This window comes from Nycticebus coucang, chromosome 13 (assembly GCF_027406575.1).
Source record: "Nycticebus coucang isolate mNycCou1 chromosome 13, mNycCou1.pri, whole genome shotgun sequence".
NCBI classification, from domain to species: Eukaryota; Metazoa; Chordata; class Mammalia; order Primates; family Lorisidae; genus Nycticebus; species Nycticebus coucang.
The window spans coordinates 92,715,550-92,739,787 of NC_069792.1; the positions used below are offsets into that span (position 1 = coordinate 92,715,550).

The window sequence follows — 24,238 nt, forward strand, 5'->3', positions numbered from 1 at the left end:
GGATTGGTGGGATTACACCAGGGGTGCATCTTACAAGGGTATATGTGAAACTTGGTAAACGGTCTGTGAAGCTAGTGAATGATGCCCCATGATTATATCAATGTACACAGCTATGATTTAATAAAAATAAATAAATAAATAAATAAATAAATAAAAGACCCTCTGTTTACCCCAGAGAAGAAGTTCTTCGCGTAAACTCTTTACAGGTGTGTAAAGAGCTGGGCCAAGGCAGCTCACTGATAAATTAAGTCATTCACACTCATCAAGTCTTTCATTCACTCAATATTGAACCTGCTGGCAAGACTAGGATAAAATATGATATAGCCCCCGCTTGGAAGATCTTAGAGTCTAGCATGAAAGATTAATAGAAGTCTGGCTCTAATCTGCATAACAAATTAAGCTACTAGCTGGATTTTTTTTTTCAACTACAAAAGTTTTCCCTACAGATTTTTCTTAAACCTCTAGTGCCTGCCAGCAAAATCTCAAGATAGAATCAGACAACAGGAACATTCCTGGGATAAGTTGGAGGCAGGAGAACTTGCTGAGTTTTACCAGTCCTTCTGGTAGACCTAGTGCTGAGAGGTCATCTTGAGCCTTCTGCTAATACCTTTCTCCCAGATCACTTCTCAGAATGAATTACACTCATGTGTCACTGTGCCCCACTGGGAATGACATAGCTCCCAAGATCTCTTCCCTCCTAAACATTTGAGAATCACAACGCTCAGAGAATTAGAACATATGGCTGGGCACACAGTAGGTATTTATTTAAAAAATTACTCACCAGCTCGTATTTTGACCTTCAGATTCTTGAATACCACGTTTGCATAAATAATCCTACTGAAAGTGAAGATAATACCTCCTCTACCTGTCACAGTTTCCAGTGGCTTTCCAATGTCCCTCTGCTTGCCAAGCTCCAGGACAGCAGGGACAACAAACCACACACAGTAGGCACTTAATAAATATCTACACACATGAATGAATGAATGAATGAATGAATTTGTTTGTGATCCCTTCGTGCCCAGCACAATGTGTGAACAGCAGCAGGTGCTTAATGCATGCTTACTAAATGAATGGGTGGATAAATGAATGAGCCAATGAATCTCCTCGCAGAAACCTGGCCACATAGAAGGAACAAATGTGATCAAGGGTGTCCTGTAATGCCCTTCTGCTGCTTGCCTGGGGCAGTGAGGCCCAAGCATCCCTGGCTGGCGGGGGAGGGGAGGGGCGCTATGGTGAGTGGCCGGCTGCTCCCTTTGGCAGGCTCTCTGTGCATTAGAACCCTGTGTTTTCTCCCTGGCCTCAAACGGCCCCAATCAATTGGGAAGAAGAGAGCAAGGTGTTCAAGCCAAGTTCAATTGCGGAGCAATGGGGGATCCAGTTACATCATTGGCACGGCTGGGAACCACCTACTAGCGGGCTGGGCAGGCACTGGGGAACAGAGCCCACTGCCGGGAACAGTCTTCTTACTGGTACTGCGGAAAGTAATCTTTGTGTTAATAACCAAAGGCAGCGTGCAAAGTGCCAGGCGCTGTGCAAAGTGCTTTTCCTGCCTGACCCCACTCACTCTTCACATTCCTCAATGAAGTCAAAGTCACTATCTCCTTTTCTCAGATTAGGAAACTGAGGCACAGAAAGGTAAAGTCAATTGTCCAAGAGCCAGCAATTGCTCAGTAAGGGCCTGAGTGCCAGCCTCTGAGCCTGTAAACCTCTGCTCTAGGTTTCTCTGCCCTCTCCATTTTGCAAATCTCCCCTGAAGGTTCCCCATCTCCCAGACACCCTCAGTTATGACTCACAGCTGCAGACATTGCTGACCGACCACCAGCCACAGGAAAGCTACTGCAGACAGGACTCTTCTCACACCCTCAGCAGAAACCCAGGATTCTTGTCTCCTGCAGCAGGACACGGGGCACTTAGTAGGCACCTAATGCACATTCATTGGTCATCTGTGTCACTGGGCTCTAGTCACTTCCAGGGCCTATTTATTCCTCTGGCATCTTTAGCCACCGTGTGGATCTGCAATGTGATCTACCAGAAACAGTACTGAATCCCAAAGCAGACACTTGATAATTTGGGTAAGTTACTTATTCTCGAAGAAATTTTATCATTGCTCTAAATGGGACTAATAGTCTACCTCCTGGGGTTATCAAATTTATACCGCAAATATTTACTGAGTACTGAGTCATCCCTGGTTCAAGGAACATGCAATCCAGAGCAGGAGGCAGATGTGGAAGCCAACAGCTTCAAAAAGGCATGGTGAGAGCAAGAATTCCAGCAGGCAGCGGGCAGTGGAATACAGGAGGGAGACATCCAACTGGCCTGGGTAGCCAGGGAAGACTTCTTGGAGGAGGAGACACCCAAGGTGAGTCATCAAGGATGAGAGGAACATGACTGATAGGTAAATAGGTGTCAATTATGACTACCTTCAGCACGCTGGTCCCCACGGAGGAGCAGGACTTGTCAAAGACCAGATGCTGTCTGAGATCTTACTCTCTTAGAAGCAGAGAAAAATACTTCCACAGACATGAAGTTGGCACTTGTCTTCATGTCCAACTAGAAACAACCAGGTAAATCCAACACCACCCTCCATGAATAGGATAAAGTTCTATCCCTTTAAGACTCAAGAAACATAGGCTGATCCTCCCAAGTGGTGGCTCTGATGTGAGCAGCCAGTTAACTCCAGTGCAAATATCAGCAGAGAAGGGAGGCCTCATGCTTTTTCCATCTCCCTCCGAGCAGGACAGCACATTATGCCACTGTCCTTTGGTGAGGACCTTCCTTAAGCTTGGGCTTATCATTGAATCTTGAGAGCTACTCCAGGGGGAATTTGTAGCCATTTAAGATGTCCTTTTACACAGGGTGGTAGAAAGCCCCAGTTAATCTCCAGAGGAAAGAGCAGCCAGTCTCCCAGGAGTGTTCAACCCCAGACCCGCCGCAGGTACTGGCTCCCGCCTAGCCCACTTGTCTCCAGTGTGTGGTCTCCTTGCTTCAATTTTGCAGCCTCCGATCCAACAATGGCAACATCCCTACCCCTTAAGTGGCTCCCTCTGGGCTTCCAGCATCCTTATTCCATTTTTTGAAGGGTCTATCCCAAAATGTGGAATCTGCTTTCTTGCTTACTCAATGAGTAAGGTCCATAGGTCTTTTTCTCTAAGACTGTAGCTTCCGTTGGGCTCTGGAATCAGGCTGCCTGTCTCTGACACTATCCCACCTCTGATACTCACTAGGTAAATGTCCTCAGGCAATTTCTTCCACCTCTCCAAGCCTCAAGCTTCTCATCTGTATCATGGACACTCTACTCCCCTAGGGCTGTTCTGAGATGGAGCAGAGTCCACCCAGGTGGGCCTAGGAGCACACATCACTCCCTTTAGCATTAGCTCAAGGCTGGTTGTTAGGTAATTGCCCCAGAGAAGCCCCTCCTGCTTTCTACAGACCAAGATTAACTATGACCTGCCCCTAACGCCTCTTCCGGCCAGGGCAGTAACTCCTTATTGCTATTCTAGCCTCCCATCACCATTCTAAGACTTCCCCTAACTGAACCTCTATAGCTTTCTCTCTCACGCACGTGCTCTCTCTCTCTCTCCCCTCCTCTCTCTCTGTCTCTCTCGGTCTCTCCTCTCTCTCTCCCCGTCTCTCCCCACCCCCCTTTCCTCTCTCTCTCTTTTCTCCCTTTTCTCTTCTTTTCTCTCCTCCTTGGTGCTGTTCTGCAGCATCCCTCCCTCACCAATAAAAACCTTTCATACAAGCCTTGAGATCTTTGCCGGTCGAGTGCCCCGCCTTTCAACAGTGTCCAGCTGAGGTCCTGCAGCTGTCATCCAGGTAGACCACTAGGTTCTCCCTTCTCACTTCAAAAGACAGGCTCACAAATGTCCACCTGCCGAGCTCCCCTGGCCCCATCCACGCAGAACTCTTCTACTAAGGAGGCCTTTCTTTTCTTTTCTTTCTTTCTTTTTTTTTTTTTGAGACAGAGTCTATGTCACCCTCGGTAGACTGCCCTAGTGTCATAGCTCACAGCAACCTCAAACTCGTGGGCTCAAGCAATTCTCTTGCCTCAGCCTCCTGAGTAGCTGGGACTACAGGCACCCACCACAACTCCTGGCTATTTTTTTATTTTAGCAGACCAGGGCTGGGTTCGAACCCACCAGCCTGGGTGCATATGGCGGGCACCCTAACCACTGAGCTACGGGTATCGAGCAAAGGAAGCCTTTCTTAATGCAAGTAAAATAATGAATTCGCATCACTCAAGACCTCCAACATTGGAAGTGAGCATTGAACAGTCAACCACCTGCAGTCCAAACAGATAAGGAGGGAGGCCAGAGGGACAGTGCTGAGACCCCCCACCTTGGAAACTCACTTAACCTCTCCTGGTCTCCATTTATTTATTCCTACCATTGGTCTAATAGTAAAATACCTAACAGGCAAGGCCACTGGGAAAATGACATGAGAAGATGGGCCTTAAAAGGCTAGCATGCTCACTCTCTACCCAAGAAAGAATGGGTAGACCAAATGGGCAGGCCAGGGCTGGGTTTGAACCCACCAGCCTGGGTGCACGTGGAGACCAAAAACAAGCAAGTAAGATATTTAATTTGAGGAAAATGGTTTTGACCTCCAAGACCCCCTGAAAAGGTCTTGAGACTCCAGAGGATGGGGAGTGCAGCTGCTTTAAGTGTTTTCTTCCACACTGTTCACCAGCAGTTGGGTCTCTCCTCCCTCCCTCTCCCAGACCTCCCTGCAAGAAGCAAGAATGCACAGCCTCACCTCCTGCCTGTGTGTCTTTGTGAGGCTGCCCTCTCTCTCTTCTCCACCCCTGGAGACTCACCACAGGCACCACTTCCTTTAGGAACTCCCCCAGATCCCTCCACTGCAGCCCAGGTAAGCGCTCACCTGTGCTCACCTAGCATTTACTCCCTGAGCACATCACCGGAGCATTCACCACCCTGGAGTCAGTTATGTAGGTTAGGAAAGCATCTCTTTTACTGACTTTGAGCTCCTTGAGGGGCATGGGTGTGTCATTCACCCCTATGAGTCATCATGAAGCCCAGGGCCCAGCTCACATCGGAGCCTCATGAAACACCCATGAGGATGTGTTTTTATCTAACTGAACTACCTAGCATGCCAAATCTATTTCTCTCTACTTAAAGTCATCTGTCCAAATTCCCATTCCCCACAGTTATTAGCCTAATTCTTCAATTCTGAGAGACATGCTTATTTCTCCCCACATTATTATATTTCTGAAATCAGAAGGTCTTAAATTGATGTGTACTTCTAACATTTCCGATATTTCACTTCTTGAAAAGTTGTAGTTAAACTGATGGCCTATCTTACAATCAGCAGCAGTTCACATTATGAGTATAATTACTTTATTCCAAATATGATGCTGGCAATCCACAATCCTGCACTTAACTGAGCTCTTCCATAAAGCCCTGGCACTGTTCCTTCAATAACCCACCCAGCCCCGGTGTACGTACGGAGCAATGGTCCCATTAACTAACAGGGAGAAAGGAATGGAAGAATTTCAGGGAATGAAGCCTAAATGTTGAGAACTGAGAGAGTCTCTGGAGAAGGTGCCAGCCAGCCTCAAGCCACCTGATCTAGAAAAATATGCTGCTGTTTTACATGTGACTGTTGAGACATCCAAGAGGTCGGTCCCAGCACCTTTGTTTTTGACCCCTGCCATAGCTCACATTTGCATATTTCTTGCCATTTAGCCAATTGCTTTTACATCCATTAGAGCATTTGGTCTTCTCTGCATCCTATCTGGAAGTCACAGCAGGGGATCTGTCTCCTCATTTCTCTAAAGAGGAATTTGAGGCCCAGAGAGGCAAGGAACGCTGACTTAAATCAGAATAGAGACCAGATTCCCAAAAAGCAGAGTTCCTGTCCACATTCATCCCCTGCACTGTGACACTGCCATCTATCCAGAACAATTGAAAAGAGCATGTGAAAGGGCAGAACAAGGAGGGAGGGAGGGAGGGGAAAGGGAGGCGTGATGGTTAGTGACATGTGATACCTCGGCCAGGCTGAGGGATGCCCAGGTCGCTGGTAAAACTAGATTTCTGGGTGTGTCTATGAGCTTCCAGAACGAATTAACATGATTTAGCAGACTGAGTAAAGAAGATTGCCCAAATTGCTAGTGTGAGTGGGCACCATCCTATCCATTGAGGACCCAAACAGAACAAAAGGGCAGAGAAAGGGACAATGTGATTCATTGGCCTCGGCTGGGGTGGCCTTCTTCTTCTGCTCTCTGATATCGGGGCTCCTGGTTCTTGGGTTTTCAGATATGGACTGAAACTCCACCCTGCCTTTCCCTGGGTCTCCGGCTTACAGATGGCAGGCAGTGGGACTTCTCTGTCTCCACCAGCACATAAGCCAACCCCTCCTAATAAATGTCTTTCTGTTTACCTATGTGGATCCTCTTGCTCTGTCTCTCTGGAGAACCCCAATTACCACATAGGTGAAGGTGCAAAAGCAGAAGACCCAGGGGACAGGAGAGGTGAGGAAGAGGCAGGGTGAGGCTGGGTCAGGAAGTCCCCAGAACTCCCTCCCTCCCCACCAGGGACGAGTGGCTCTCAGTATACTGACATTGCTGTTTTGATCCTTTCTACCTATGGCCCAGATGATGAGACCTGTGAGGATGGAGATTTTGTTTGTTCTGTTCGTGACTCTCGTCCATCCCTGAGCTGAGCACAGCAACAGGAAACAGTGGATGCTCAATAAATATTAGCTTCACATATGGTGGGCCTTGGAGTCGGGGTAGCATGGAGCCAATAACTTTATTCCCTTGGACTCAGTTTCTCTATCTATAAAATAGGGATAAAAAAGTCTTTCTCAGACGACTGTCTCAAGGATTAAATGAAATCACTCAGTCAATAGTGCTTAAAACTCAGTAAACATTGCCACTGTTAGGTCTGAACCCCAGAGTCCCAATGCTATCTCTGCAAAGAGGACCTTTGTTGGGAAATAGAGTTATCGATGCATTATACAGACTTGGAAGAAGTTCTGCAAGAACAAATTACTTTACTTTGAAAGGTGACATTTTTTAAAAAATGGAAGAAACGTATTATAAAATACAAACACATTTTTTTAAAGTTGGACAACAGAAAAGGATTAAGTAAATATAAGTGATACTCCATGCTTAGGTCAATAATCATATTGCTGCAGTAATTGTCATATCAGTGTCATTCTTTCTAGGACACTTTCCCATGCACTGTCTTCAATAATGGGACTAACCTCTATATGGAGGCTGACCTGCTGACTGCCCACTCCCAGACCATTCCCATCCACCCTGCTCACTCACATTCCCAGGATTTGACTGTTAATTAGGCGAGGATAAGTCACAGACACCCCATTCTCCTTCCCATGAGTGGTTTGTGAGTGAAAGAACAGCCGGGCGGTCAATTCTGGGCAATAAGATGGTAAAGGACAGGGTGAGCATGGGTAAAACACTTTCTAGGTTTATAGAAGGTTACACTCTTTTTCCTATTTCTGTACTTAACTCCACAGAGAAGTGATATTTGGGACAGCAGCAGACGTGTTTCAACCACAACAAGCAACTTACGGTTGACTTCAGGGGAATCACTGAGACGGCAAAGGAAGCCGTGAAGTCCTGGAGCATTTGACCTAATCAAGCCAGCACTTCTTGTTCTGCAGGAAAATAAATGCCCCTGATGGATGAGGCCCCTTCCTTTGGGCTCTCCCCATTCAGTTGGGCTGTCTGTTACTTGCAGCCAAAAGCTTCCTTGCCACACAGGTCTTACTTCTAACCTGGTTTGTGTATTTGCTTCTGACCTTCTCTGTACATCAGGGAACAGACATCTATGAAAGACTTACTACTTGCAAGTACTTTATGAAGCACCTTACATAGATTGTCTCCTTGTTAATCCTCACCACAAGTCTTCATAGTCAAAATGATAAGCTCTATGTTTTTTTCTTCAGAAAGAAGCCAAAGCTTGGAAGGGACAAATAAGATAGCAACTAAATGGAGAGGCCAGGATGTGACTCAGGTCACTCAGTTCACAGTCTAAGTTTCTTCTCCATAATTACAGCCCTCATGATTCCCCCATCATGGAGGGAGAACGGCTGCACAGCCCCCTCCACTGAGGGCCCCATCCACAGAGGTGAGCCCTCCTCTCCGCCCTCCCCGCCCCTCCCCAGCTGGCCTTCCATGTTCAGCATCCTCTAATTACCCTGGTTCCTGAATACACATAACAGTAATATTCCCCAATTGCCTCTTCCTATAATTTCATGTTACAGGTCCCTTCAAATAGAAAGTCCTTAATTTTAATTGCATATTACGTTCCCTTTTGGAGGGCAGACAGCTATTTATTCCTCCAGTTAATTGTTCAAGAGACAAAGACATGGAACATATCTCACCAAATTAAGTATTTGCTAGTTGCTATTACTACTGGGGCTACATTATACAGCCCTGATTTCCTTTCTAGGAACTCCTGAGGAATCTTGGCATCTTAAAAAAAATTCTTTGGCTTGGCCTAGCTATGATTATATAAAAGCCAACAAATCCTGATGTTGTATTATTACTGGTGATAATAATAGTAATTAAGACAATGTATAGACATATAGTCATATGCTTTACTCAATGAGAGAAGAAACGAAGTAAAAAATGGTGTTCATTGAATACCTACTGTGTGGCAGGCACTGGCCTACGCCGGAGAGAAACTCAGCCCACTAGCTCATCCTCATCCAAGAAGTTAAGGAACTCTGCGCCTCATTTTCACAGATGAGAACTGAAGGGTAGAGAAGAAAAACTGCTTGTCTGCACCAAGTGCACAGCGGAGCATCAGAACTGGTGGGTTTTGAGTGCAGGCCGGTGTAAGGCTCCTGTAGGGTGACCTCATAGCCATCAGCTCCCTCTGGCCTCACTACTTGCACAGGAGAACAATGCAGGCATTTCCGTGCTACTTTGTAGATACGGTCACCTGCATAAACACGAAAAGATTTTCCCAATTTGGTGCATCAAGCTGTGCATCAGAAACTGGATGAAGAAGGTGCCGGTACTTGTGCAAAACAGCCCCCTGAGACTAGGAAGGCTACCTTGTCTACTTCAGAAAGGGTGAGGCTGAGCTCCTGCCTGCACACACATGCTGGACCTCCCTCCTGGTCTCCCCACCCCAGGCTCCACACAGCCATGCCCACGGCTGAGGGAGGGAACTTGAGTCACGTTCACCAGACTTAAGACTTCTGGAGTGTTTGTTTGTTTTTGAGAAGAGTCTCACTCTGGCACCCTGAGTATTGTGCAGTAGCACCATGGCTCACAGCAACCTTTAGCTCTTGGGCTCAAGCCATTGTCTTGTGTCAGTTTTTCTATTGTTAGTAGAGACAGGGTCTCAGTCTTGCTTAGGCTGGTCTTGAACTTCTGAGCTCAAGCAATCCACCTACCTTGACCTCCCAGAGTGTGAGAATTACAATCGTGAACCACCCTGGCCAGACAAGACTTCTTGTTATTTCCCAGGGAGTCAGTTCTATAGCTGAACAGGAGACAATGCCCAGGGAGGGACCATCGCTTCATGTAATTAGTATGTAAGGAGTCCCCATCCTTCACACAGGCAGCTGCTGTCACACAGAGATATGGAAGGCACAGCTCTGCAGATCTCCCAGCCCGGGGGAGAGTCCCAGCTCATCATGACCTATGGCCAAAGCATGGTGCCAAGCATCGGGATAGAGGCTTGAGACGTAAAGAAAGGAGAATGCAGCAAAGAAAAGATGAGTAGTCAGGGAGGCTGAGAAACATACTAGCCTGGAGGTAATTATCGAGTGCCACTGTGCGCTGGGCATCTACACACATGTGCTGAATCCACCCAGTGCCCCTACAGGCTCAGTCTGTTGACCATACCTTTACAAATGTGGAAACTGAGCCTCAGTGAGGTTATGTCCCTTGCTCACGGCTGCACAGCTAAGCAGTGGCAGTGTTAACATTCAAGCCCAGATTGCTGTGACAGCAAAGCTCACTCCCTATGTGAGACAGCCACCAACCCTGGCCCAGACTGGCATGTGCAGAATCTCCACAGCTGAGACTTACTGACAGCTGCGCTGGCACATCCATACATTCACTAGAGTCATGAATGACACAAATGTCCATTAGGAAGTGACAGCCCCTCCCAAAGAAGCACCATAGAGGGTCTAGGGCTCTCAAGCAATCGGACCCCAAAATGTTAGCAGAGCTAGGTCCGTCATACAGGAAGGCAGAGGAGAGGACTTTCCTACAGACAGAAAATTCCTTGTTGGCTAACTCCTGCCTACAAACTGGCCACACTCATTCCACACACACTTACTCAGCACCAGCTGTGTCCCAGGCACTGTTCTAGGTGGTTAGGATAACAAGTAGACAAAACAAGGCTGGCCCCGTGGTGCTGATACACTGATGGTGGATGCAGGCAGCTGAATACCCCCAGTATCCATGAGCTCCAAACCCCTGAAGAAAAGCCCAGAGGCCCAAAGACCCTCCCTTCACCTTAGCCTGTCCCCCACCCGCAATCCTGTACAGTGGGGGATCAGAGAGGCTGGGCAGGCTTTATCTGAGGTCAGGCTGAGCCTGTGGCAGAAGTGGGGACAGAACCTCCTGAACATATAGGACGTATAGGTGGACACCTAATGGGCTTGGTAGCCAAACTCCATCTCCCCAGGAACCTGGAGGTCCACAATGGGGGAGTTACCTCCACAAGAGGTCTGTCTCCTGCACTGACCAGGCACACACCCTGTGTCAACCATGGTCACGCAGCACTGCACCCTCAGTACCTTTACTGAGAAATGATTTGCAGGCCATAAAATTTAACAGTGTTTTGAACCAACTCATTAAGGGGTCAGACCTTTTGAGGTATGGAAACAAGATGCCAGGAGAGAGAGATGTCTTTAGTTTCAAGAGGGTCAGTGCAGACTTAAGCTCTGGGCTGCTCGTGAACTGGGAAGGGGACAGGGGGGTGGCAGGGGCATACCACCCTGGTTGTACCACGCAAGAACCAGGTAAGAAATGGCTCTGCCACTCCTCAGCTCTGTTCGTTTGGGTAAAATCATTGACCTTCTGTGAACCTCAGTGTTCCCATCTGTAAAGCTGAGCCAAGGAAATAGGCACCTGCCTCAGAGACCTGCTGGACAGATGAAATGAAACAGGGTCTGGCTCCAGGCTCTCAGCAGCATCATTCAGAATAGAAAAGCTGCAACCCCTTGCTTCTAAGGACCCACAGTTGAAAACATCATACTCCCAGGCTACCCCTTGCCTTCTTTCTCCACGGAGCTGGCAGCTTCGCTTTGGAAACCAGGTGTTCACATACCCCCACTACTGGAATCCAAGGAGAGAAGGAAGGAGGGGGACAAGCCGTGGAGGAATAGCTGCAGCCGCTGCTTGGGCAGCAGAGGTTTCTGTGCAGGCCAGGTTTATGAGCAGGGAGCAGGATCGTCATGGTGATAGGGCCCCGGCAGTGGAGGCACCACACTCTGCAGGAAGCTGGGGCGGGGCGGGGAGGGGCTCAAGTGCTCAGTAGAGGTCACAGGGAGCCTCAGGACAGGAGACAGGTGACAGGCGAGAGGAGAAGCAGCGGTAGTTACCAGCTGGTCCTTCCGCTCAGTGCTGAGAGACTCAGGTCCTGCATTCATATATCCTGTACACCTGCATTGGGCCTGATGTCATGTGCCTTCAACTAGATCTAAGCAACTGGAGACAGACACAGCAACTGTCTCTCCAGCCAGAGCCCCCGGGGGCAGGGCCTGGGTGCATGCAGGGGACACTGGCCTTGTGGGAGGAGTTCCAGGTAGGGGGTGGGAGGGCTTCCTGATGGCAGAAGATCCTTAGATAGGCAACTCTCCCAGATGTCCCCGTGCAGGTGGGGCCGACCTCTGAGCATTGCTGAGCAGGGAACCCAACCGGGCTGTTCCCCGCACCTGGCTGTGTAACTTCAGGCAAGCCAATGACCTTTCTGCACCTCAGCTTCTCCTCTGAAATTAAGGATTAAATGAGTGGACACAGGAAAACCATCTAAAGTGTGTCTGAGTTGTGTGTCGGTCCAGCCTCATGGAGGGACAGGGAGTCGATGCTGGAACTTCAGTCTGTCACTAGGGAAATTCCCACGCAGCCTTGGAGCCCAAATCAGTTCTCCTTCTACACGGAGGCTGGCTTCTCTGCCCGAGACCAGCTCCGCTGACCCCACACCTCCACATAAACCTGCCCTGGGCTGTCTCGTCTGCCCCCTGCTCTTGGGCACTGCCACCCCCATCTCTGTGCGTCCATCCCCAGCGAGGAGGTGTCACTTGGGGACTGAGCACCACGTCTCTCCACAGATGAATAAACAGAAGGATGAGGGAGATAAATAGCGATTTCCCCAAGAGAAGAACAGACAGAAAAAAAAAAAATCACTATCGATTTGTAGTAAAGTCTGAGGTCTGGTAGTGTGATTCCTCCTGTCTTGTTTTTATTTCTGAGTAATGTCTTGGCTATTCGAGGTTTTTTCTGATTCCATATAAAACGAAGTAATGTTTTTTCAAGATCTTTAAAATATGACAGTGGAGCTTTAATAGGGAGTGCATTGAAATTATATATTGCTTTGGGTAGTATGGACATTTTGATAATGTTGATTCTTCCTAGCCATGAGCATGGTATGTTTTTCCATTTGTTAACATTTTCAGCTATTTCTTTTCTTAGAGTTTCATAGTTCTCTTTATAGAGATCTTTCACGTCTTTTGTTAGGTAAATTCCCAAATATTTCATCTTCTTTGGCGCTACTGTGAATGGGATAGAGTCCTTAACTGCTTTTTCAATTTGACTGTTGTTGGTGTATATAAAGGCTACCGATTTATGAATGTTGATTTTGTAACCTGAGACACTGCTGTATTCCTTGATCACTTCTAGGAGTTTTGTAGTAGAGTCCCTAGTGTTTTCCAGATACACAATCATATCATCTGCGAAGAGCGAGAGTTTGATCTCTTCTGACCCTATATGGATACCCTTGATCGCCTTTTCTTCCCTAATTGCGGTGGCTAAAACTTCCATTACAATGTTGAAAAGCAATGGAGACAATGGGCAGCCTTGTCTGGTTCCTGATCTGAGTGGAAATGATTCCAATTTAACTCCATTCAATATGATATTGGCTGTGGGTTTGCTGTAGATAGCCTCTATCAGTTTAAGAAAAGTCCCTTCTAGACCAATTTTCTTGAGTGTTCTGATCAGAAAAAACCTCGAATAGCCAAGACATTACTCAGAAATAAAAACAAAACAGGAGGAATCACACTACCAGACCTCAGACTTTACTACAAATCGATAGTGATCAAAACAGCATGGTATTGGCACAAAAACAGAGAAGTAGATATCTGGAATAGAATAGAGAACCAAGAGATGAATCCAGCTACTTACCGCTATTTGATTTTTGACAAGCCAATTAAAAACATTCAGTGGGGAAAAGATTCCCTATTTAACAAATGGTGCTGGGTGAACTGGCTGGCAACCTGCAGAAGACTGAAATTGGACCCACACCTTTCACCATTAACTAAGATAGACTCTCATTGGATTAAAGATTTAAACTTAAGACATGAAACTATAAAAATACTAGAGGAGAATGCAGGGAAAACCCTTGAAGAAATTGGTCTGGGTGAGTATTTCATGAGGAGAACCCCCCGGGCAATTGAAGCAGCTTCAAAAATACACTACTGGGACTTGATCAAACTAAAAAGCTTCTGCACAGCTAAGAACACAGTAAGCAGAGCAAGCAGACAGCCCTCAGAATGGGAGAAGATATTTGCAGGGTATATCTCTGACAAAGGTTTAATAACCAGAATCCACAGAGAACTCAAACGCATCAGCAAGAAAAAAACAAGGGATCCCATCGCAGGCTGGGCAAGGGATTTGAAGAGAAACTTCTCTGAAGAAGACAGGCGCACGGCCTTCAGACATATGAAAAAATGCTCATCATCTTTAATCATCAGAGAAATGCAAATCAAAACTACTTTGAGATATCATCTAACTCCAATGAGACTAGCCTATATCACAAAATCTCAAGACCAGAGATGTTGGTGTGGATGCGGAGAAAAGGGAACACTTCTGCACTGCTGGTGGGAATGCAAATTAATTCATTCCTTTTGGAAAGATATATGGAGAACACTCAGAGATCTAAAAATAGATCTGCCATTCAATCCTGTAATTCCTCTGCTGGGCATATACCCAGAAGACCAAAAATCACAACATAACAAAGATATTTGTACCAGAATGTTTATTGCAGCCCAATTCATAATAGCTAAGTCATGGAAAAAGCCCAAGTGCCCATCGATCCACGAATGGATTAATAAATTGTGGTATATGTATACCATGGAATACTATGCAGCCTTAAAGAAAGATGGAGACTTTACCTCTTTCATGTTTGCATGGATGGAGCTGGAACATATTCTTCTTAGTAAAGTATCCCAAGAATGGAAGAAAAAATACCCAATGTACACAGCCCTACTATGAAACTAATTTGGGACTCTCACATGAAAGCTATAACCCAGCTACAACTTAACAATAGGGAGAAGTGGGAAAGGGGGCGGTGGGTAGAGGGAGGGGAATCGGTGGGATCACACCTGTGGTGCATATTACAGGGGTATTTGCGAAACTTGGTAAATGTAGAATGTAAATGTTTTGGCACAGTAACTGAGATAACGCCGGAAAGGCTATGCTAACCACTGTGATAAAAATGTGTCAAATGGTTTATGGAGTGAGAGTATGATGCCCCATAATCATATCATTGTATACAGTTATGATTTAATAAAATAAATAAATAAAAAAAAAAGATATTTAAAAAAAAAAAAATCATTAGTTTTTTCTTGTTGTTAAGAGACAAGGTCTCACTCTGTTGCCCAGGCTGCAGTGGGGCAGTGTGATCACAGTTCACGGCAACCTCAAACTCCTGGGCTCCAGCAATCCTCCCGCCTCAACTCCTCTCTGGTAGCTGGGGCTACAGGCATGTGCCACCACATCTGGCTAATTTTTTTTTTTTCCTTTTGTAGAAATGGGGTCTCATTATGCTGCTCAGGCTAACCTCAAACTCCTAGCCTCAAGCAATCCTCCCATATCAGCCTCCCAAAGTGTCAACATTACAGGTGTGAGTGACCAAACCTGGCTGATAATAAACATCTTGAAGTAATGTGACTGCGGTTTTGGAATTCCAGGATGCAGGCAGACTCCTACAAGGACACAAACAGAAACAGAGAGGTCACGTACAAGGGAAGATGAAACACCCAGCAGGCGGCCCCGAGGCTTCGTACCATGCGCTGAACCTCACGAGGCAGCAGCTCCTCCAAGCAGGAGCTTAACGGGGAAAGGCTGCAGCCCAGGACTTCTACAGCTGCCAGCTGGTCATCCATGTGGGACAGCAACTCAGAGACACAACCACAAAGCCCTCCTTCAAGGAGAGTTTTTAAATATTTGGAAGTAACTGCTGGGAAAATTGAGAGCAGGATTTATACATTCCCAATCAAAAGAGGCAGTGTAATAAAATCAGACTGCCTAGGTTGGAGTACCTGCTCTGCTGCTCTATGCTGAAGGTTAAGTTCTTTGATCTCTTGCTGACTCACTTTCCTATCTGTAAAATGGGAACATTGATGGTACCCGCCTCACAGGATTGTGTGAGAGTTAAACAATGCTTTGTCCAGTGAGCAGGATGGAGCAGGCTGCTGCGGTGGGTGCTATGACGTTAACCAGATCCTCCTTCAGAAATAAAAAATCCCTCCTCCTTTGCCCTGCCATCTCCAGGTGCTAGAATGCTCTACCAGAACTCCTCAGCAACCAGTTCTTGGAGGACTGCCTCCAAGAAAACTCCTCATCCAAGATCATCTCTTTCCAGAGGTGGTCCTTAACCAATGACGGACCGAAACAGGCCCAGCCCCTTCCCCCAACTTGGGACAATTCTGAAAGATCATCCCAGTGTCAGAGGCTGTGGGGGAGTGGGCTGAGGACCTTGTAGGGACTGCAGTGAGTGGTGCTGACAACTCCCTCTGCTCAGCCCTGCTTCTGTTCCTTCCTCCCCAAAGCTGCTCCCTGACAGACACACGCATGCGGGCAGCCATCTCCTGGTTTCTGTCCTCGGGAGCCCACCTGACAAAAAAGTGATGGCAGTGATTTGAACACGTCCCTAGGGGCTCATGTGTTGGAAATTTAACCCCCAGTGCAGCAGTGCCGGGGGCTGTGCTAAGAAGGGGCTACTGACTCCTATCCCAGCAAGTAAGGAGGTTAGCTCTCTTAAGAGTAGGCTTGTTACCAAAGCAAGTTCTGTTCTCCCTTGTTCTCTGGAGTTCTCAAGACCCTTCTGCCATCCACCACGGGCTGCCAGAAGGCCCTGGCCTTGGAGAGTGGAACAGTGGTTGCCAGGGGTTGGGGAGGAAAGAGAGGAGTAAGAAATAGGGAAAAATTGGTCAATGGGTACAAAGTCACAGTGCAGAGGGGTAAGCTCTGGTGTTCTACTGAACAGTAAGTAGGGTGATTAGTCTTAACAATATTATATTGTATATTTCAGAATGATTAAAAGAGAATTTTTTTTTTCAGATTAAGGCTAAAGTACAAACAATTAGGTTACATTGTTTGCACCTGTTAAAGTCCAAGTTGTAGTTCTCCCCTCCCCTAGGAGGTGTGCCCTATACCCTCACATGGTGCCTGTTAGGTGAGGGCTCACCAATTCCCTCCTTCCCCCCCTCCTCTTCCTCTCCCCCCAACCTTGAGTTTTATTGTGTTTTTCTCATGTGTGGGCGTGCATTTATTCATCTAGTAGTTTCTCCTTAGCAAAGTATCACAAGAATGGAAAAGCAAATACCTTATGTACTCAATACTAATATGAAACCAGTAGACAAATACACACTAAAAAAGGATTTTGAATGCTCTCAGCACCAAGAAATGATAAATGTGGAAGGTGATAAATATGCTGAATACCTTGATTTCTATGCTATGTATATATTACACTCCACCCCATAAATATATGTAATTATGTGTCAATAAAAATAAATAAGGCCCTCACTAGATATGGGCTCCTCAACTGACCTTAACTTCAAAACTATAAGACGTAATATATTTTCTTTATAAACTACCCAGCCTCAGGTATTCTGTTATAACAACATAACACAAGCTAAGACATAAGTGGACACAGAGGCCCCCGGCACGGCACCATCCCTTAGCACTGGCCAGCATCTTGGAAGCAGGGTGAAGGCCTTGCATCATTTTCACCCAGAACGGAGTATCATTCATTTTGGCAGGATAAGGGAACATATTCTGAGTGTAGGTATCTCTGCTATCCTCAGGACTTCAGCCAGCACCATGATTTAAGGAACTGCAGAGTGACTGACTGACCAGCACTGGATTCCACTTGTCAGACCAAGGGATCCACTTTAGAGCAAAAGGGGTGTGGAAGTGGCTGGGAGTAAGAAATATAATACCAAGGAAATATAATGAACAGGAAGCAGTAAAAAATCCCAAGATGGTAAGAAGGACACATGATCAAACATATAGGTTACAATTTGTTCAAATCTCCTTAAAACACTCTAATCGAGTAAAAAAAAAAGAAAACTCAAGTATAACAATTTGCTACCTATTAGATCATATCTAAAACAAAGTGCCAGAGAAAAAGAAAAAAATAAAATAAAGGGCCCTGGGATGGGGCCAGGGGTCAAGGAAGAGATTAGGCTTTCAGGGATTGCTTATATGGTTGGATAAGATCCTCTAGGAGATTTTGATATATGTGTAGGTCACTACAAAAGTTTTGAGACAGACTGTATTATGGTCCATTAATTCACTTTCAAGAAACACTGTCAACAGCGTCCTTTCTGATTCACACATGCAAGTTTCAACTTGCTCAGTTTACCAATGTTCCTGGAAGGGGTTCATTTGCTTCCGTCCACACAGATTTTATGTTTCTCTATTTTTGTGCATCTCAAAACTCTCATAATGACCCATGTACCTTCCTAGGAGAGCATGCTCCCCTGATGGAAACAAAATGATAACAAGTACATTTCATATAACTATATCTCCCTTAAAAGCTAGAATATAAGATCAGTATCCAAAGCTGTTCTCAGAAGAGAATGTGCATAGCCTTGAATGCTGTCAATATTGGAGGAGGCTAAGTTAAAATAAATAACGTGAGGCTTCAACAGATTTTTTTTTATTTTTAGGAAAAAGCTTAATGGAATTAAAAATATAATAACATAAATTAAGAGTAAAATTTCAAAATAAATCCAAGAGCCAGTTAAACATAAAGAAATAAAACTTTACTAAGAAGTTTATATAATCACAGAGATACATTTTTAAATCTCAAAAATAAATAGAATACAAATGTCTTAACATGATAACTAAGAAAATGCCATGAAGGCTATGTTAACCTGTTTGATGAAAATATTTCAAATCGTATATAAAACCAGCACATTGTACCCCATGATTGCATTAATGTACACAGCTATGATTTAATAAAAAAGAAAGAGGAAAAATAAATAATAAATAGAAAAGCCACAGAGTGAGAAAAGATATTTGCTACACATGTAACTAAGAAGGGAGTTTTTGTTTGTTTGTTTGTTTTGTTTTTATCCCTAATACCTAAGGAAAACATGGGCAACCTAATGGAAAAGTGATACAGCCACTGGAGTACCCACTTCACAAAAGAGGCTATCCAAATGGTTTTTAACCAAATGAAAAATAGGCAACTTCAGGAGCTAACAGGGAACTGCAAATTAAGGCCACAGGGAGACCTGTTCACATACCCACCAGCGCATCTAATATGACCATGGCTGACAAGACAAGAGTTAAGGAGAACCCTCTTATGCTGTTGCTAGGAGTATGAAATGCTATGCCCTCTTTGGAAATCACTTAGACATTATGTACTATATTTAAAGAGAAACATAGCTTTTGCCCAGCAATTGTGTGCCTAGGTGTAAACCTTGCAAACATGTGCTTATATGTACCAAAAAACACACACCCAAAAAACTCCTAGCAGTAATATTTGCAATCATCCTACATAAGAACCTGGCCAGACATCTGTTAGTGGTGATCAGTGGCACAGACACACAACAGGGTCTACACAGAAGTGAAAATGAACGACCTAGAGCTACACGCCACAACAGGGATACAGCTCACAAATAGAAGGCCGAATGGAAAAAACTAGACACCAAATAACACTTTCTATAGGTTTTCAATTACACAAATCTAAACCAGGCAAAGAGAAAGTACAGTGTTGAGGGACAATGCTTGGGTAAAGAAAGCATAAAGAAACGTAAGCAGAGAGATGGGGGAAGGGAAGAGCAGAGAGAGGGAAGGAGGGAGGGGGTGGGGTCTCGGTGTGTGACACACCTTTTGGGGGCAAGGCACAATTGTAAGAAGGACTTCACCTAACAAATGCAATCAGTGTAACCTGGTTTCAATCTCCAACGTTAAAAATAATAATAATAAAAAATATATGTATCTCTCTATATAAAAGAAAAACGAGAAAGCAAGGACCATAAAATGGTAGGGTTGCTTTCTGGGTAGGGTCTGGGCTCAGAGTAAAAAGGGACAAGGCAGGGCGCCTAGGTGTTCTCATTCCTGGTGGTGACACAACTGTTCCCTCTACAATAATTCAGCTGTACATTGTTTTCTTCTTTTTGAGTATGATATTTCACCATAAAAAAATGATATTAAAGCAACACCATAAAAATACTAACTCCCCGGCCCCACCCCAGACCAGTGAAATCAGAATCTCTAAGTGCAGGCTGTGGTATTGGTGTTTTATAAACACTCCCAAGGTGGTTTTTTCATGGGTGAGGGCTGAGAAACCGTGGAGCTCTGTGTAAGCGGAAGCCCAGGCTCTCTGGCCTGTATGCCTGAAATGAAATGCAGTCTCTTCCTCACCTGGTCTCCAAGACTCTGGGCGCCTCCGTATGCCTCAACTTCCTCTTCTGTGAAATGGGTGTAATAACAGTACTGATGTGATGAGGTTCCAGAGATTATAAACGCGAACACTTATGAAGGGTCTCAGGGTTGGAGAACCAGAAGCCTTGGGGCCACAGGTGGCTTTCTGTTCCTTTGAGTGTGGCCTTTTGACTGAATCCAAATTTTAGAGAACAAATCCTTTTAATAAAGGGATTGAGCTGCACTTGGGGATCCGGAGGGCCTCAAGTCAACCAGCATTAGGCGAGTAGCTTTATAATCACAAAGTAGCAATACATCTCTTTTTAAATGAGATAATTATGAACCGGAGAGCTGGTCATAATTCCAAATATTTAGCAAACACTTTTTAAATGTCATTACTATTGAATATATGGTTTCCACAATCTTTGGATGAACTAGGATGCTCCTCAGTTGTGGAAAACCTCTATCCTTTCAGACTGGGACATATCACCACTTGGAATATATCCTCTAGTTTTTAATCTTGTAAATCCCCCGGAGATGCAGCCCAGGCCCTTCTTTCCTTGACTCTGCTGGCAGTGTCCAGATTATGCCTCGTTAAGTGGGAACAGACATGCTCCTCTAGACTGAGGCTTATTTGTTCTGTGGGTCAGAAACTAGCCCTGAAGACGAAGGCCAGATCTTAAAAATTCACTGGCCGGATATCTTTGGGCCAGGAGCATAACCTCTGCAAGCCTCAGCATCCACATCTGCAAAACGGAGAGGATAACAAAGATAGCTCTCAACTCAAAATGTGTTGATGAGGCGGTGCTGCGAAGAAAAGGGGTAAAAAAGCCTCTAGGGGCCCAGCTAAAAAATGCTTGACGCCCACATGCCCAGTAGAAGGCTGGGTAATGGTGCTGATAAAACAAATTCCATAGGTGGATCTGGATTTTAGGAGCCTGCTGAGCTAAAACAAACACCACAAACCACTGCTAGCATGCACTTGGGTACACAAGGCTTGACAAGGGAGAAGAGTTGGAGAGATCCCTTCCCACAGGTCCACAGCAATCAGCCGGGAAGAAACATCTTTCTCTTTCTGCAGCAGGAGACTCAAAAACAGCTATCCCATTTCTCTTTTTTCTAACCCCCTCAAGACACATTCTCATGTAAATGCAAGCCAGCCTTCCGCACCACATTCTCTGTGGGGATCAGCCTTCTGTAGCCAGGAGTCTCGCAGATGATTTTAATGCTTCCTATACAGATGCTCACAGGGCCCAGGTAGCCGCTGTCTTGGAAACTGCCTTCTGCACTGGCAGAGGGTGGGTGTGGACACAGTATGTCTTTCTGAGCTGGAGAAAGGAAAGTGGCAATCCGTTCTAAAGCCTCGCCAAATATATGTTCTGACAGTGACAAATGAACAGCAAGGCGCTTGCAGTCACACCCTGCTCCTGTGGGGTGCGTGCTCGTTTTTGTGTGTGCACATCCTACTGTTGTAAACCACCGTGGACTTTAATTACCCAGCCACACCACGCCCGATGGTTTTAACGCCTGCAGCATCTGCCTTTGGAGGAACACATGTGATTACAGCACCATTCCTCTGACCTACACGGAGTCACTTTCTCTTCCAGGAGGACTGTGGCTCTTCAGCGGAAACCCTTTAGAACCTGTCTATTGTTCCTGCCTTGGCTTAAAATTTCCAAAGGCAAATTTCACCATGTGTGGTTCAAAAATAGAGGCACTATGCTGGCCCTTGGCCCCCACCCAGGCCCAGTACTTCCCGAATCTCTGCTACCACTTGCCCTCTTCCTAACTGTGCCCTAGCACACTACAACAGTTCACCCCAGGGCCTTTGCACTGGCTCTGATCTGTAGGTTCTTATCCCACACGCCTGTGTGTTCATCCCTTCTCCCTCAACTCTATACCCAAATGTCATCTTCCCACTGAGCCTCCCTGTGCCCCCCTTTAAAATGGCAGCACTCCTTCCCCACTTTTACCTTCCCCAACCCTACTCTATTTTAATCCGTAGTATTTTCATCTCAAAATTGAAGATAAAGTTTATCCTTTTCTTAGTAGTTCTTTATTGTCTGTGTTTCCAGGATGCAAACAACGTCCTGGCTGTTCTACTTCTCTGTACCCAGCATGAAGCACACAGCACGTGCTTAAAAAAGGCTTCTGAACCCTTGTGGCCATCCCACTCCTCACCCCCTGGAGCCTTCTATCTGTGAAGAAGTCAACGTCCTTGCAGGCACATTGTTGTTGAAATATCGCCTCCAGGGAGAGGTCACCCTACCCAAACAGCCTTTCCTGCTAGTCCTCATCACCACCTGACATTATATAATAGAAAGGGGCAGTTTTGTCTTTGCTGGTGTTCATGGCTCTATCCCAACCACCCAGAACAGGAGTTGGCAAGCTTTTTTCTCTGTTGAAAAGACTAGGGCAGTGGTTCTCAACCTTCCTAATGCCACAGCCCTTTAATACAGTTCCTATGGGTTAAGGGTGAGAACCACTGGACTAGAGAGTCAATGTGTTTGGTTTTGCAAGCCTACTGCTCCTCAGCTCTGCACTTGTGCCACACAGAAGCTGTCACTGACAGTATGTAAACAAATACGCATGGCTGGTTCCCAAATAAAACTTTATTTATAAAAACAGGCAGTGGGTCCGGTATGGCTGTCAGGCCACAGTTTACTGACTCCTGATCTAGAATAATGCCTGGCACATAGTGGGTGTTCCATAAATATCTGCCAAATGAGTGAACTGAATAATTTATCACTCAGGTGATCTTTCAAACATGTCCTTTCATTCACAGAACAGCTTCTAACCTAAAGACTATTATCCTCCACGTAAAGGTGAAAGGACAGAGGCTAAGGAAGCTCCCTGGCTCTTCCAAGGCCATCACCATGAGTGACAAAGCAAGGGCTAAAATTCAGGTCTTCCAGGTCCCTGCTCTTTCCACCACTGGACACGTATCTTCCATTCCTGCTGCACATTCTGTGAAAATGCCAAGTCATGCCAAAGATGATAACTGCAATTCTTCACCACCCACTGTGCATAGATTCCTTCACTCATCTGTCCAGCCAGGGCTTGCCAACTACCCACTGTGTGCCCTTGCTCAGCTCAGTGTGATCCGATCTTTACTCAGACTCAGACTCTACATTCAAGACAAAGGAGCTACAAGAGCAGCAGCAGGTCAGCCACGCGCCAGGCACCCAGCCTCAGGCATCAGAGTCCTGATTCCGACTCTGGGAGGGACTTCAGGGAGAGAGGGGCTAATCAGGCAAGGATGGCGAGGGCCCCCAGGTGCCAGACACTGTGCTACGTACATCCTCGCCATGCTTGGGAGGGAGTGGGCATCAGAGAAAACTCGAAGTTTGGGGAGGTCTGGGGGGGAAAGTTGAATTTCTGCCCTGGGGCTCAGGAGAGGCTTTAGTTAAAGGTCTTGGTTAATCCATGGGTTCCAGGAGTCAGACCTGGAGTCACTTCCCAGGCATACCACTGAACAGCTGTGGCAACCCTGAAACCATAACTCTGATTCTCCACGTCATGGAAATAGTGATACAAATAACCTCCCACCTGCCCACCTCCCATAAAATTTGGGCTAATACATGTAATGCCTGCCCCACTGTAAGTACTTAAACTGTGGTCATAATTATCATTCTGGTCACTCCTGAATGACCCAAGAGGCTGAGCATGTGTGATTAGTGTGGGGGAGGACAGAGAAGCTTAAGAGTCGTAGTAGTTCAGGAGGACTCTGTTTAATAAGTAGCTTGAAGCCAGATTGGATCCCAAATGGGGTCATTTGCTTACTTAACCAGCACCCAGCACTGGGGAGGGATTCTGCCTGCTGACAAGAGCAGGTGAATTGCACCCGAGCCAGAGCCACCTGGATGTCCTCAGAAGACAAACTGTACTTCTGCCCAGAGATGTAACTAAAGACCAATGATGAACTCCAGTTGCACAGGACATAGAAGCAGAGCTGTGCCTGCTGGCGACAGGTCCTGCCTCACACATTGGGATCCCATGCATGGGAATGCTGATAAGCACTTCATTAACGCACCCTTTCAGCTGGGCTGGTTTTTTTTCTGGAACTCTCCATCCACACCACATCCTAACAGAAGCATCAAGAGGTCTAACATGGTAGCAAAAAGATGGCTAGAGTTTGGTTTGACACAATGCAGTTCAAATCAAAGTGGTACCTACTCTATCCAATACACCATTTGCTACCCACAATGGCCCTTTTTTAAACTACCCCAAGCATCTTAGCTCAGGGCAACTCTGTAACATAAAAACAAATCCAGGAAAGTGATGAGGCTTTCAATGACATAGTAATACCACTTTGTGTTTATTTATAGCGTCTCCACCCTAAGGAGATTTCTGATTCTCCAAGCGTTACAGAGCTTCTACAAGGGTGTGCCTGGGACTTTCTTAGAT

The 24,238-nt window shown here is 45.9% G+C and overlaps 1 protein-coding gene and 1 long non-coding RNA gene across 2 annotated transcripts in view; one reads left to right on the plus strand and one right to left on the minus strand.

The window, feature by feature from the left end:
* KCNQ3 (potassium voltage-gated channel subfamily Q member 3) overlaps positions 1 to 24,238 on the minus strand; it is a 310,685-nt gene that overhangs the window by 215,181 nt on the left and 71,266 nt on the right. The gene's annotated exons all lie outside the window — the stretch shown is intronic.
* LOC128563151 (uncharacterized) lies at positions 1,854 to 11,765 on the plus strand. Its single transcript, XR_008373750.1, has 3 exons — positions 1,854 to 2,072; positions 2,196 to 2,359; positions 7,501 to 11,765. It is a non-coding gene; the product is annotated as an uncharacterized LOC128563151 (long non-coding RNA).